The sequence below is a fragment of the Amphiprion ocellaris genome, chromosome 16, assembly GCF_022539595.1.
Source record: "Amphiprion ocellaris isolate individual 3 ecotype Okinawa chromosome 16, ASM2253959v1, whole genome shotgun sequence".
Taxonomy (NCBI): Eukaryota; Metazoa; Chordata; class Actinopteri; family Pomacentridae; genus Amphiprion; species Amphiprion ocellaris.
Genome location: NC_072781.1, coordinates 7,017,815 through 7,033,068, shown reverse-complemented (window position 1 = coordinate 7,033,068; position 15,254 = coordinate 7,017,815).

The following is a 15,254-nucleotide window of genomic DNA, read 5'->3' as shown; positions in this document are numbered from 1 at the left end:
TGAACATCAACAGATGCATTTTAGATGTTCACAGAGCAAAATATTTGCTATTTTCTCTTCACAGTAGCTATCTAAGGTATTTACAGACACCATACAAACAAGCTTTGTAAAATCTGCTCACGAGCCCCAAACAAAAATGGCAGGAAGTCTAGACATGGAATATTCCTGGCAGGTAACCCTGCAGTGACCAGAGGAGGTGATGTCAGGAGAAAATGTCTCGGGACCTGCGAGTCAGACAGACAGACACGTCAACCGGGCAAGCTTGTTCCTCCCTGGGATTTCCTATCATGTCTCTCATGTCTGTCCAAGCCGCTGAAACAAACTCAAAGCACCTGCCACCTTTTATTAAACCTCTCTCCGTAGGTGCCTCTGTCTTTAAACTGCGTTAGAGCCCCGTATTATCGGTATTATTGCCCACCAGGGAGGCTGATGGCTGAAATAAATTGATAGGACAGATTGTTTTTCCAACACGGGGAGGAAGGCACTGGCTGCAAAACTGTGTTTATGTTCAAAACAGGATGTTACAGCCACTTGCAGCTTTTCTTTCGATCACGGCCTTAAAGGAAGGTGAACTCTGACATCTCATTGCTTAGGTGTTGGCTTACACAACACTCATTCAAAGGTCCTGAAATAGATACAGACGGTGCTCAGCTTGTATACGCAGAAAACTGTACTAGCTGTCACTTTGCCTTCCTTTTTATTCCCAGTGGGCCCGCCCGTCTCTAGATGTCTCAAAGAAAAGGGATGAGCTGCTGAAAAGTGCTCGAATTCAGAGGCAAACAGGCAAAAGGCTCAAACATCAGTTCACACCTCGCTTTAACTTGACAGAAAGGGCTGGAAGCATAAAATCCTGTTGCTATCAACAGTAGTCTGGTTGCTTGTTGCTCCCAAAGGTCAGTAAACCACACACACACACACACACACACACACACACACACACACACACACACACACACACACACACACACACACACACACACACACACACACATATTTCCTCTCTGGCAGGAAGTGGCAGGCGAAGCAGGGGAGAGAGTTAATATCTGAGGTAAAAGCGCTATAAATAGGGAGCATTGTAGTTGTGGCTGGCAAACGTAGACACTAGAGAGAGGGAGGCAGGAAAGGCCACGTTAGACAAATTTACAGCGCCCTGGACTGCTCGGCCTCGATTACATGGGAGAAAACATTGGCGGAATTTTCCCAAAAAAAAAAAAAAGATTTATTTTACTCTGTCAGCAAATTACTTGAACTCTCTTAAGAGAACCTCAAAGGTCAGAATAATGGCATCGGTTTTTCATCAGACTTTGAAGGCGTAATCTAGTGTTTATGTCCAGATGACTGGGAGTTTTCTTGCATCTCGGCTTCAGAAGAACGCGTCTTATGAAATACTGATACGTTTGATGTGTTTGAAGTGAGGGTTGCTGCCTTTTATTTGTTTGGGGAAAATTGGCAGAGTACAAATGGCAAGTCAAAAATAACAACACGGGAGAGGAGACAAGACATTGCGTAGAGAGAGCCAAAGAAGTGCAGGAAAACAGAGGAAATAACGTGCTAAAAGATGCAAAACCAGCCTTCATAATACCACATGCATGCAAGATAATTCAAATATTTTAACATCTAGTTTAGAAATTAGGATTGTAAGTTTTGCTTTGAGTATGAATGGTAATGTCAGTGTGACCATTTACTAAATAAAATACATCTGTGTCATATTAAACCATAATCCTTTCATTACTTCTTTGCTGCCTTGTTAGTCGAAAAGATTCTCACAGTTTTATTATTTACCATTAAAACTGCTGTCTTTTAACAAGCAGGCAATAAAGTGCTCATTGAAGAATATCAGGAAGAATTGCTTAATGTTTTAGAGATGGGCTATTTGTAATTATTCACCTCATAAATCATGATTTTCTACAAAATGATAGCAAATTAGGTGCTTTAGAAGAGAAATGGAGTTTCTAGCCTTGTTATAATTTGGCTTTAACCCTCCTCTTGTCTTCATTTACAGGCACCAAAAAATATTGTTTTCTTGTCTGAAAATAATCCAAAAATTCAGCAAAAAAAATTCCCCAAATTTCTGAAAATTTGCAAAAACTTCAGGAAGAAAATTCAAATAATTCCTTAAAAGTTTCCATTGAAAGTTTTATTTTTTTTTTAAAAATCCCCCAAACTTGGCAAGAAAATTCTTTCTTTCAAAAAATGAGTAAAAATCTTCCAAAAAAAATCCTAAAAATATCTAAAGTGATTACATATATATATCAGTAAAACTTTAGTTTCTTTAAGAACAATCACAAAAAAATCAACCAAAATCCATCAAAATTTGCTGGATTTTGGCTGATTATTTATTTATTTTTATTGTTCTTAAGAAATATTTTTAACATTTCTTTTTTTCCACCAAAAAATATTCAAAGATTTCCCAAAAATGTTGACAATGTGGACATCAGAAGTTTCACCGTGAAAATACATTTTTTTTCCACATTTTCAAACTTTAAAACGGATCAATTTTGACCTACAGGAGAACAGGAGGGTTAAATCAAACTCTGTGGTATTTTCTGCCTGCATAAGTGAGAATTAGAATCTATGAGAACACAGTCTGTTGGATAAATTGTTACGTTTGTAACAGAGTGAGAGACATAAGCACCAAACTGATAAGGCAGGTTAAAAAATGAAGTCAAAGTTATGTGAAAGTGGCTGTAAAGTGAGCATTGCCTCCATGCTGGGAATCTCTAGTTCTGCTCAGCGAAGGTACATTTTGTGCTCGAGGTTGAGCAGATTAATGTTCCTGTGCAGGACAGCTGGGTTTATCTGCGTCTACATGTGCACTTGTAAGTGCATACATGCGTTGGCAGACACCTAGTTAGACAGGTGGCCGCTAGTGTCACATGTCACTGATTGACTAGTTCCCCTCACAGACGTGACAGAGTGCAACCCAACACTGCGTTGCCATGGCTCCCATGAATGCTGCACCCTCCCCTCCACCTCCGCATCCCACCGTGATTTACATCTTCATAATACGCTGTAATGACTGCTTCTGTTGTAATGCCAGCCACCCAAGAGTACCTGGAAATCCCTGGAGGATGAGGCTGTTGTCTTTACATATTTCTGTCATGAAGTCTCATATGTTAAAGCCACTATGCTCTGGTGGAGGAAAAACTCACACACTAGCGAAGAGAGATTAGAAGTTGGAGGTGAAGCCTAATGAGGAGTTTGCCATTCTAAAACAATCCAAAAACAATAACAGGTAAAGGTATTAAGTTTGTATAATTAAGTGATAAAGATTAAGTATTAGTTCTGTCTCCTCTAACAGCCAATAAGTTGGCAAACAGAACAACAGACATAAACACTTAAAGGCAACTGGATGACGTTTTCCATCAGCGTCATAAACTATCACAGTTAAGACATGAAATAATGGTGGTATTTACAGGATTTGAGACGGTGATGGACATGTCATGGCATCCCCTGAGCAGTACATGTTGTCGACTTAGCCAAGGTGAACGCTGAAAAACCCAGACTTCACTTTGCAGCTCTGCTCGTAAATCTCGCCCAGTTAATGGGAAGCAGATGGTAACGTTGTTTGGTGTTGATGTGCTTTGTGGTATTCACAGCAACTCATTCAAATCGAGTGTTTCTCAAAGGACTAATGCTACCAGGTCTCCTATTACAAGAAAAAAAAGGAGTGCCATAGGGCCATAGACTGACAACACAGACTTTGACGACGCACAGGCTGCCAAGCATTTATTCCATTTTGGAAATGCGTTGCCATGCCACCCAAACGTTTCCCATCGTGCGCTAGCTGCAACCCAACATGTGTTTTATAGAATATGAGAGAGATGAAAGTAGAAGGGCATTAACACTCAGAGGAAGGACACGTGCTGAGAGAGAGGAAACACATGCTCCGTTTTTTCGAGCAAAAGGGTAGTACACACAGGAGACTGGCTGTTGACTTGCTACATACACAGCGATGACTGAATGCCAAACAATGGAGGACTGAAATAGACATGTTTTTGCAGCGACTGGTCCTCCATCCATCCATCACACCAGCTACATCTGGGTCAACGAGTGCTGCCTAAAGGTCGCCTCCCTCCTGGTTTAAATCCAGAACGGCTGTGTTTCATCAATCAAAACCAAATTTCAGCCACGTGCTGGAAATTCAAGACAGTGAATATCTGGAGAAAGTTTTTAAAAAAATGAAGAAAACGTGTTAAACAAATGAGCAGAGCTGCTGTGTGACAAATGTGGCTGTCTGTCAACAGATAATAAATACCCAATTGCCCTTACACAACGGATTTGTTTATATGGAGCATCTCAAATAACCTTGTCCACAACACTGCAACGCACATAGTGAGCAGAGTTAAATCCCTGGATCGTGCAAAACCTGAGTAAACAGATTTGTATCGCCGCTCTGTATAAAAAGTCTTGATTTATAATCTGGTTTCAGGTCCTCGGAGGCCGCTGCCCTGTCAGTTTGAATCGCTGATGTTTGTTTTCCAGCCCCGGCTTGCAATGTGAGTGACCAAAGCAGACAGGGTTGACTCAGGACACTTGAGCTGTAATCAAACTGAAATCAGCGATTACTCAGCAACGACTACCAGAAACAAGCTCAGAAGCAAGAAAGCGGCCAGACAGCTGCAGCCTGCTTGCTTACCTTTGACCTCAGGTATAAAGGTAGCTGGGGTGGAGGTGGGGTTGTGGTCTTTTCAGGACTGTTCCCTGGTCAGGGCTAATAGAGGCTGACTTGGTACAACTACCACCTGGTGTGATAATGGATGTGAAATGACCCCGGTTTGACAACATCATTCAGTTTAACGTGAATTGTTCACACACGTTTGTAAGATAATACTTCAATTTATTATTATGGCAAGTTGGTAAGGCTGCCAGTGTGCAAATACACACCAGAGTTTGTGTAAAACAGGTGAAAAATGGAAGAAAAACTATTTTGAGTGTTGGCGATGCCTATTGAGACATTTTTAGTACTACAGACGCTGATTAAAGCCCTAAATCTTGTCTCTGTGATCCAGATTTAGCAGTTTTTTTTCAACAAAAATCACCCTTTCCTGCTCTAAAATGACTTGGAATTAACACTACACCATTGCTGCCTATAACATGTAGATGTACTGTATAAAGTCTCTCCCCTCACCAAGCGTTGCAGCTCAAGCACACCGGCTCACCTACAATCAGCTCAAACACAGTAAAGCTAGTGAGTAATACTACAGTGATTCAGTTATACATGTTTGAAACTGAAAATTGATTCTAAAGAAGGACAATGACGCAGAAAGTCCCACCCAAAGCCTCAACCTGCAAGATGACAAGATTGCTGACTCAGGTTTGTTATGTATGAAACCCCAGAAGTCTGATTCAGTGGTTTTCCAACTGTCATTGATGCAGTGGTCGAAAAAAGTTTTCAGACACTCTTAAAATTTTACACACTCTCAAATATTCTCATGAAATATTTGTGGGAAAATATCTTTTTGTGTTTCAAAAGGTGTGGCTGCATCAGATAGATTTTGGTTTATTGTTTACAACAAAACTAAATTCTTGACAGTTTCAACATCTTAGTTCTCAACAATGTCGCTATCAAAGTCAACAAATATCAGAGAATGTGTTCAAAGCGGAACAAAAAATTTTTAAAAATCCCATCATCCAAATAGTATTTAGTGGTCCTGCCGTTAGCACATTGTTGAGGGGTAATCTTGTCCAATTCTTCTTGAATTACTGCTTTTAATTCTTTTAAATTTTTGTTGTTTTGTTCTTGTTTTAGCCGTTTCTATCTCTGAAGAACTTTCTAATGTGCTGGCTTCATGTAGACAAGAAGCACGGCAACAAAAATTGTGTCTTTTCATAAAAAGCACAACCCTCATTAGTGGATCACTGGTACCAAAATAACCTAATACTCAAAATTTCTTATGTTTTTTTTTTGTGGAACCAAACAATTTTAAGTTTTCAGTGGCTTTTTTGGATTTGTTTAGTATTTTGGCTGTGACTATACTAACAGAAATTACACCCGAAGACCTAAGAGTTATTCTTAATGCAATATTTCACAAATGCATGAGGTGTCAGAAAACGTTTTTCCACCACTTCTGCAGTTTCGAGGCAGAAAAGCTCGATCATGACTTCCACATATGAAAAAACACCTTATGGATGTGTTAGGGTGGTCATAAAATGTGATTTTCAATAGATTTCCTGTTGAATAATAATGCACAGCAACTTAAAATATTTAAATCAGACATAGTCTATGACTGTGTAAGATTGATTTTATTACAATAAGGCATTTCTGATACTACTATGGATTCCTGGCCTGTAGCCCATTTGTCCAGCCAACATTTATAGGTACTTGTATGCTGTCAGATTTAATATGGCAGGTAGTTACTACTTAGCTGGGTGGGTTGACTTGGAAATGGATTTGGTAGTTGTTCTGTTTCCTATAACAGTTGTATTGATTTCAAGAGGTCTACGCTCTGTGTTTATTCTTGGCCAGACTTTGAGATGATATCAGTTTTAGGAAAACTGTTGGAGTCATTTGTAGCTTGATAATTGGACTAAATTTCCATGTGTTTCACCTCATAAATGCAACCTGACATCGTGCTGATGTTGGATCGCTACTTTTTGGAATATGGATTTCATTTTGGTTTGCCCTGACCAATAAGCAGTAAGTTTGATATCCATCTTGCCAATATGTCTTTTTTCATTTTTCCAGCCAGTTCAGCTGTAGGAATGTCACCACTGCTTGATCACTACTTTTCTGCTGCAACTTCTTTTTAGGAAGGTTGCTAGTACCTAACTTGTGAAACGATGATATCCTTATACTTACATCAACCTACAAAGCTCTAATTGGTCATTTATTTCTCTTACCAGTTTCATACCAATGGGAACTTTTGTGGAGTGCAGAACAAATCACGTATCTGGGTGGTAATTTGGGGATCTGTAACCGGTTTATCCAACTCATGGCCTTTGTGTCATCTGAACTTGGTCTTCTTGATGTCTCAGACGCGAGGAGTATAATGTGATCACATAAAAATCATTAAGCACTCGTCACAACTGATAAAATATTACTATATAATTCAGGATAATAAATCCCAGATTTTTCTTTTCATTGACTGAATAAGTTCCAGGCGTGCATATGTTTAGTATAATTGTTGAAATCTGTAGCTGTTGTTGAAGAAGAAAACACCATCATCATGTCTTCATTAAATCAAACACATGCAGTTGGTATCATAGCTTTGCATCAGTTATCCAGTGGACTACAGCTGCAGCTATAGCAGCACGTTGTGTAGATTACACAGTCAGAGTGAGAATAATGAGTGTGATATCCAGCAGATCTACTCTACTAGCCCCCGGCTGGGTCCTGTGGGTGCATCCAGGAAAGGCGTCTGCCACGCACTCACATCTGTAAACAAGGGCAGACGAGTAGGCAGCAGTCGCCGATGTTATCACAGCAGACATCAGCCACAGGGCAGACAACAAATGAACATGAAAACGCTAATTAGCTTCAAATTAAGTCTCTGAATAACCTGACTGGTAGGTTTCTGGCTGATCAACAAACACAGCTACGGGACACTCGGCTGCAGATTATGCCACTGTAGAGGCAACATGTGCTTGATGACATGTTTTACAAAGTGATACTGTGAATTTGATCTTCTTAGCTAAGTCCTTTCCAACATCTCAAGAAGCAAACACATACTTTAAGAGTGCAGTAAAGGCTTTTAGATAAGCTTAAACGGCATTAAATGTCCAAACCAAGTCATTACTTTGTGCTTTAAAACAAAACAAAAAAAAAACCTAGCACAGCAGAATCCTACTTGGGATTATCCTTCAGGAAGTCCATGAGTGGGGCCTCCATGTCTTTTAAAAGTCCTTGGATTTTCCCTTGGATATAAATGTTGATAGTTGTGGAGATAGCAGGCTTGTAAATACTTTAAGCCCCTGGCTAAGACAAGGTTTTAGTGGGTTTTTCCAAAGCACAGAAATTGCACATTTGGCCTGCAGATAACAAAAAAATACCATCTTTTTTTTAATATGTTGTAAAGCTACAGTGCTGTCAGAGTTACTGACAGAAATATACTGTAGTAAATAAACTTTACTTTGACCACAAACTTGTGTCAGACTCACAAACTGCATCTCACAGCTCATTAGACATTTGGCATCATTCTTTCATCTGCACCACCTCTTTCCTTTTCCAATTTTCCATGTTTTATCCTTCAAAGTGCTCATTAAGCAACTTGAGCTGCATATCGAATGGATTCAGTTTGATAAATGTGATCATTTTGTTTCACAAAATCTGCAGGGAGGAGGAACAAACAGGATTTTGGAATGTCATCACATCCTGTGGGAGCAGATATTATTGATGCGGCTGGTTGCAGAGTTTCAGGTTCCCACCAAGTACTGACAGATTACTAATCTGTGTGAGCCAGTGTTGCTGCTTTGGTGTGGGTCTCTGTCAAGGATACAGCAGATAGTTGTGTTTGATCTAGCTGGGAAGAGAGAAAATTAGAGTGCTTAGAAAATCCTTGGTAAGGCATCGGGAGCTTTTCCATTATCTCTGGAGAAGCAGTACAACATGTTTCGCACTCATTGTACTCCTGGTTTTGCTTCTCATCGACTTCAAGGTTGAAGTGATTGCATTTTCTGTTATCTGTGCTTTAAAGAGAGGGAAAGGTTACACCTGTAACCGACACAGGAAGCGACAAAGGGAGGCTTACTGTATGCACACATCCATCTGTCTGCAGCTTTTTTTCTCCACTGGAAGGCTTTACTTTTCTGAGTCTGTTTTCTTATGTTTTTACTTCCTCTTACGTGTTCAATCTCAGTGTTGCACACAAAAACGCAAACAAAGTCGGGCATTGTGTAGAAGCTGTACAGGGTGATCGAGGGCAAACGGTAGGTGTCTTTATGAAGCACAATCAGAGAGGTATACAGAAAGGACAATGGGGCTCTATGGGGAAGCAAAGACGGGGCTGGTGTCTGTTATTTCTGCCTCCTGGTAGGTTTGCATGTCCCTGACAAAAGAGAGAGGCCTCTTCCCATGCTTGCACAGCGAGCACTTTCCAAGTGTGCACCTTGCCTCTGTACTGTTTGTGTACAGTCTGTGCAGGCCTTTCAGCGATTAAAGAATGCGGTCGCCGGCGTAGGAGTCCGTCACTGTTTGGGTATCGTACCGAGCGAGTCAGTTGATGCACTTCACGCCTATCTAAGATTTGGATGTTTCCTCTTGTTCTGGCTCCCTGTACTCTCTCCTCCCTTCCTTTGACTCTTAATCAGTGAGATGAAGGGATGGGAGGAGCGTTGGAGGAAGGAGCCAAGATGTGGGGGTCCCTTCTTCTTCTTCTCTTTTTTTGTTATCCTTCCCTGCACTCCATCGCTGAGATGTCTGATCCCTCCTCTCCGGAGCACGTGGCAGTTCTTTCCCAAGGTTAGTGAGCGGAGTCCACTCCGAGGGGAGGAAACCGAACTGTCACTGGTGCTCCAATTTATCAGCTTCCCGTTAAGATTTACAGTCGTATCATGGCCTACTCCTTTGCTCAAGAATCCACAGGCTGCTATGAAGAGCGCAACACACACACACAGATATGGGTGCACATATGCATGGGCAGTGACATGCACACATACCACAGGGACTCCATAATATCAGCACACTCTGAGCACACTTCTCTCTGTGAGAAAAGAGGAAACGGGGAAAAGAGAAGGAGTTGTGAAATGTAGGGGAAAGTTGTACGAAGGATTGATTCAAGAATGCAGCAACAATACAAACAGCCAAGTTTAAACAACTTCTCCTCTGCAAATTTACAGTGTTACAAGCTATTTTTCACCGAGCATGTGTGCGAGAGAGCCACTCGAACCGCAACACATTTTTCAACCTTTGTCCTTCATCACATGCTGCATGGTTTGTAAAGCTGAGGCAAATACAGGCAAAAATTCAGCACAATGTAGTCGACGAAGGCCTTGTAAGGAGTTTGGGTTTGGAAAGCCCCATAGCATGCTATTCATTTTCCCTCCCCTGCGCTCGCCAGCCCACTCCACCCGGCTATTATGGCGGGGTTGCTCTCCAGGGACCCCCAACACAGACGCTAGTTTGGAAACCCCAAGCACGCCGACCGCCTGCATTTCAGCGAGGAAAATAGGGGAAGGAAAAGGACAAAGAAAAGGAGAGAACAGCCGTGTTCCTGGCTGCATCTTCCTCAGTCTGTGATTTCCATCCCGTGTGAATGTAAACAAACAGAGACATGAAAGAGGGAAACACGGGCCGAAAGAAGAAAAGAAATATTTAAGAGAAGGAGGCAAAAACAAGAGAGGCAAAAACAGTCCAGAGGAAAAACATATCTTGGCAAGAGGCGTGAGATACAAGTCACCAGCTCATTTAATGGTGCCACTGCCAGACACGGAGACAAAAAACACATGCAGGCAACAAAAGCTGGCCTCTAGACACACTGGCACAGAGAGGAGGCTCCATGACGAACTCTGACACACATCAGTTTGAACTTTTTATAAATCTTAAAATTAAAACCCGACATGATCAGCCTTAATCTAGATTCTTTCCATACCTTATAGAGAGCGAAAACTTGAATGAAAAACACTTGCAGGAACTTAGCAAGACAAGTAATTCATCAGACATTTATCATTTGACATTAAGGTTGAATCCTAATGGACCTGTGAGAGTAGCTTCATTTTTGAAATTGTCCTTTTTGTTCATTTTTTTTCATAAATTTAATAGTTTATTGTCAGAACATCGGATGCAAAATGCAACAAGTAAGCAAACGGTTCATTTTTTTAAAAGTCTTTCTCTCTCTTTCTATTGCAACTTTAGATATCACCTCAGTTTGTGGAATATTTAAATGCTATATGGACACAAGAGTATTGTATTAAGACAGAGTTGTGAAAATGGCTATTTGATGATTAAAGGCTATTCATAAAGCAATTGGCTCACCAGGATGGGAGAGATTTTAAAGGATGCCAGCTTGGTTTGCTTTTCCAAATATATAAAACATGACAGAAAACATGCAGAGGACAACACTGAAGCCAATGTGGAAGAGGCAAAAACTGCAATTCCACAAATTACCACTTGAGAGTGACTCAGAAACTGAGTCAATCCCCATAGACCCCCATGTTAAAATGCCCAACTTTACAGCAGAAATAAAAATGTTTACAGACTGGTACATAAATGGGTTTTGGTCTCTATAGCTAATTTCCTTGTTCATGTCATCTAGAGAGGGAGTAAATCTTTATATAATTCACTCATTTAAATTGTTTTAAGGCTTAAGCGTATTCATAATTAAGGGTGTGGCTGCTTGATTGACAAGTTGGCACCATAAATGGACAATTCAAGGCCCTCAGATGTTTGCATGGCCTGACTCATCTCCACCTACGCTACACCTCTTTGCACATTTTTGGATTAGCTGGGAGCTTGGGAAAGTCAGGCACTGCCAAGATGGCAATGTTCAAAGCCACTACACAGTAACTCCATTCCAAATTGCGACCTTTTTCGTTTTCTTTTCAGTACATGCTGGAGCTGCCCTTACAAAGTGCTTACTGCTGCATGCAATATGTAATAAACTGGGACATACTATTTCATTTATACTCAAGCCAGACACTATGACATGTGACGGAGCTAGGAAAAGGAGTGTGAGTCAGAAAAAACATGCTGGCTTGCATACTGCAAAATCCAGCTGGATGTAATGGGACATCCTGGTATTTTTGGCATATGGCTTTTGATGTACTATGTAATGCAACATACTAAATCTTTTTCCAGCATACTATATAGCATTGTGGAAACACACCCTGAGCTTCAAAACCACTCCTCAGGAAACCCACTGGTGACGTCATGGAGGCTTCATCCATCTTTATGTACATTTAGTAGTTAATTTTCATACTTTGCTGGCAGAAAATTAAGTGTGTGTAGTAAAGACATGAGCCTGGAAGGTCGACAGTCAGTCTACAAACTGTGCTGTGGAAAACATGAACATTTTGAAGCACTTGCTTGGTGCTTTTTAACACCGAATGTAGCTACAGGAAGGAACTTTGTCATCATAATAAATGTCAGGGAGCAATTTTAATGTGAACTGATTTTCAAGGATAAATTATAACAGCTATTCGTCGGTGTCAAGCCAATAAGTCTATACCAGTCAATCTCTGTGACATTAGGTCTCGGTGACATCAGTATGTGAGTACACGGTTAACAATGAAAGTTGTTGTCAGCTAATGACAGCTTGTGACATCTGGGCCCAGTGTCATAACAAACGGTTATGTAACCTGCGCAGAACAAAATGGTACCATGTGAAAAGGTCTGTGTTCATGGGTGGACCTGTGCAGAGAACAGCACCTCAGGGACAGATTGATTGGGTGTCAGGAGAGTAGGAGGAAGGAGCTTTATGAGCTTTGAGCTCCAGTTTCTGTTTTCAGCATTAGTCACTAGTACCTCTCTCTCTCTCTCTTTCTCTTCTGCTTCCCACCAACTTCTCTCTTTTCTCTCACTGTACATCTATTATAGAACTTTTGCAGTCCCTTGATTGAGTAAAACCTCATGTGTAAAAGCACGTGTGCAGCAGTGATACACATATAGCCCTGTGGAAGCATCAGAAGGGACTGTGTTGGTTCCAAAAGTGGGTTGACTTTTTACATTTTTCTCCATAATCCTACACTTAACCACTATGAAATGACATTTTGGGTTTTTGTTTCCTATTCTCTGAAATCCTCCACTGGGTAAGAACAACAAACATATTTGCGAGTCTAAACCCATATGGACTCATCTACAGATCTGGGTGGATGCAAAGACTTGCAAAGCCTCCTTACAAACAAAAAAAGGTTTCATTTAAAGCAGTTTCCTTCTTTTCTTTCATTTTCTTCGCTCCATTTTATCTCCCCCTGGTGCATACCATAGAAGCTATAGTGGTGTTTCCAGCTGCCACAACCAGCCGCAAAGTGCTTTTAAATCTGTGTCATATGTCCTGTCTGTGCTTTGCTCTCCCCGTGGCCTCACCACTTAAAAAACTGTGGCCACAGGGACATAAAGGCCGAACGCACTGGATGTTCAACAACAGCGTACACTTTTTGTTTGGACAGATTAACATATAAACACAGTCGATCTGCTTTTAGATCTTTACATATCTGTAATTTAGCCGTATCTAAATATTTACTAAAAGCTTCCTCCAATTCAGGAGGTTTAATGTTCAGGACATGGGACAAAAATCTCTCCCATGCATCATATTTTGGAGGGCAGCCAGTCATTGAAACAGTTGTTGTGGCAGGTGATCCTCCGAGGATGTGAGTTAAAACTTCATATACTGCTGCACTGAGGGAGGAAGAATAACTACAGCACTTCCTTGTGATGCCGGGTGCCTCAACTATTGCGTGGTTTATTTTAAAGAAGGATTACAAGCAACATTTCCCTGCATTAGCTGGTAAAACCAGCTAGTGACAACTCAACAAGCTGCAACTGACACTTTATTAGCTTTTAACATTGCCACGGTGAATGGTTGGCACACAGTTGTCTATTTACATGTCCTGCAGACACAGAGTAACATTAGCATGAAATATCGGTCTCTTTAGCTGCTAAATGCCTCGCTCTGTTTATAAGCGAGCCACTAAGATACTGTCTGATGCAAGGCAGTCACTGTAAAATGAGTTTTTCTCAACTTCTTTGCATAAAACTTTGCCTGCTAAAGCTGAAAATACACTCAACAAGAAGAGCTGGCCTGAACTTTGCACTCAAACTTAAATTAGAATTACAGTTTGAAGGGACAAAATGTAATTTCAACTTATTACAATCCACAAACGTAAACTTCAATTACCAAAAGTCAAAACTGAAGTAAGATTTTTTTTAAGATACAGTACTTTACTTCAGCTAAATCTCAAATACACTTTCTACAGTGTAAGTTAACCCAAAAAAATTGAAAATGCTTTGTGTTTAGGCCATCTTCAGAGTCAGGAAATCATTTTGTGGATCTCCATCAGTATAATTGAAGCATTTTATGCTCTTTTATCTGAGATGATGATAAAGTAAAACAGACAGATAAGTGCAAGTAGTGAATCCAAAGATGGATGAGTCTACTTTCCATCTTTTTCTGTGTCTGTCCCTTTGATTTCATGACTGGATGCCCTCCAAACTTGTGATACAGTTTGTTTTTGTACATAAGCAACCATTTCCGTTACTCTTACTTTCCTCAAAAGTCTGACTGCAAACACTGCTGTATATGTTTTTCTTGGAATTACCTGAACACTATTTCATTACTGGCACCAAGCCTTTTGGATTACTAAAGGTGTTTGTCCAACAAAGAATGTCAGAGAGGGAAAAGCACTCAGTGTTGACATGGAAATTGTGGATTTATGAAAGAGGGTGAGATCTGAGATACAAAACAACTCTTCCTTCTTTTGTGAAATCGTAAAGAGAGAGTTCTACATGCATTTATAGCCTTAAACTGTCACTAGATAGGTAAACAACATATCAGGGCAATCCTAAGTTTGCTTTTCTGATAAATGAAGTGAAGATGATGAATGATTTACAGTACATAAGTTGAGCTGCCATTGATCAGACCAGTTCCTTAGCATTTTAGTCTTGCCCTGCTCACCCCCAGGCTGGTGTTAGGTTTCTGCCCTCCATCTGTCTGCCTGCATGCCTCCCCGCCCCCTTGTCTTTCTTCTTTCTTCTCTAATGCTTGTGTTCAATAAAAATCAGCAGGCACAGAGAAGTCTTTCTCCCACACACCCTCAAGTAACCTGGTTTGACACAAGCAGACGTCATAACTCTGTTAGAGTAACCCAGTTAGATGCAATCATGAGAAACACTATTAAGAAGCCAGACTGTCTCTGAAGGTAGATTAGTTTCTGAGAGTGCAATGGCTATTATGAATATTTGGCATACTTACTCTCTTACTCAGCCAATTAGTTTTTCTTTAGTAGTTTCATTGGTGGCCTGTTATATCCAGGATTATTAGTGAATTTATTCACTGACTTATTGAATATGTAATTCTATTGGTGAGGCTGTAGCTGGGTTAACACATAATTGAGGGACTTTTGAAGTCCATGGGATATATTTTGCATACATTTTTATTAAAAGTTAAAAAATAACTAATGCTTTTATGTTCATTATGATCGCGTCTTTACAAATTCCATAATTATTTATTATGTTACATATTAACAATCACTTATTAATAAAAAATGACTGGATATCAATAAAATGTCAACTAAATAACCGTCCGAATTGTTGATTTATCGCATGTCAACAGTTACTACAATACCTTTATAAATAACTTTCAATGTCAATTTTATTCAAT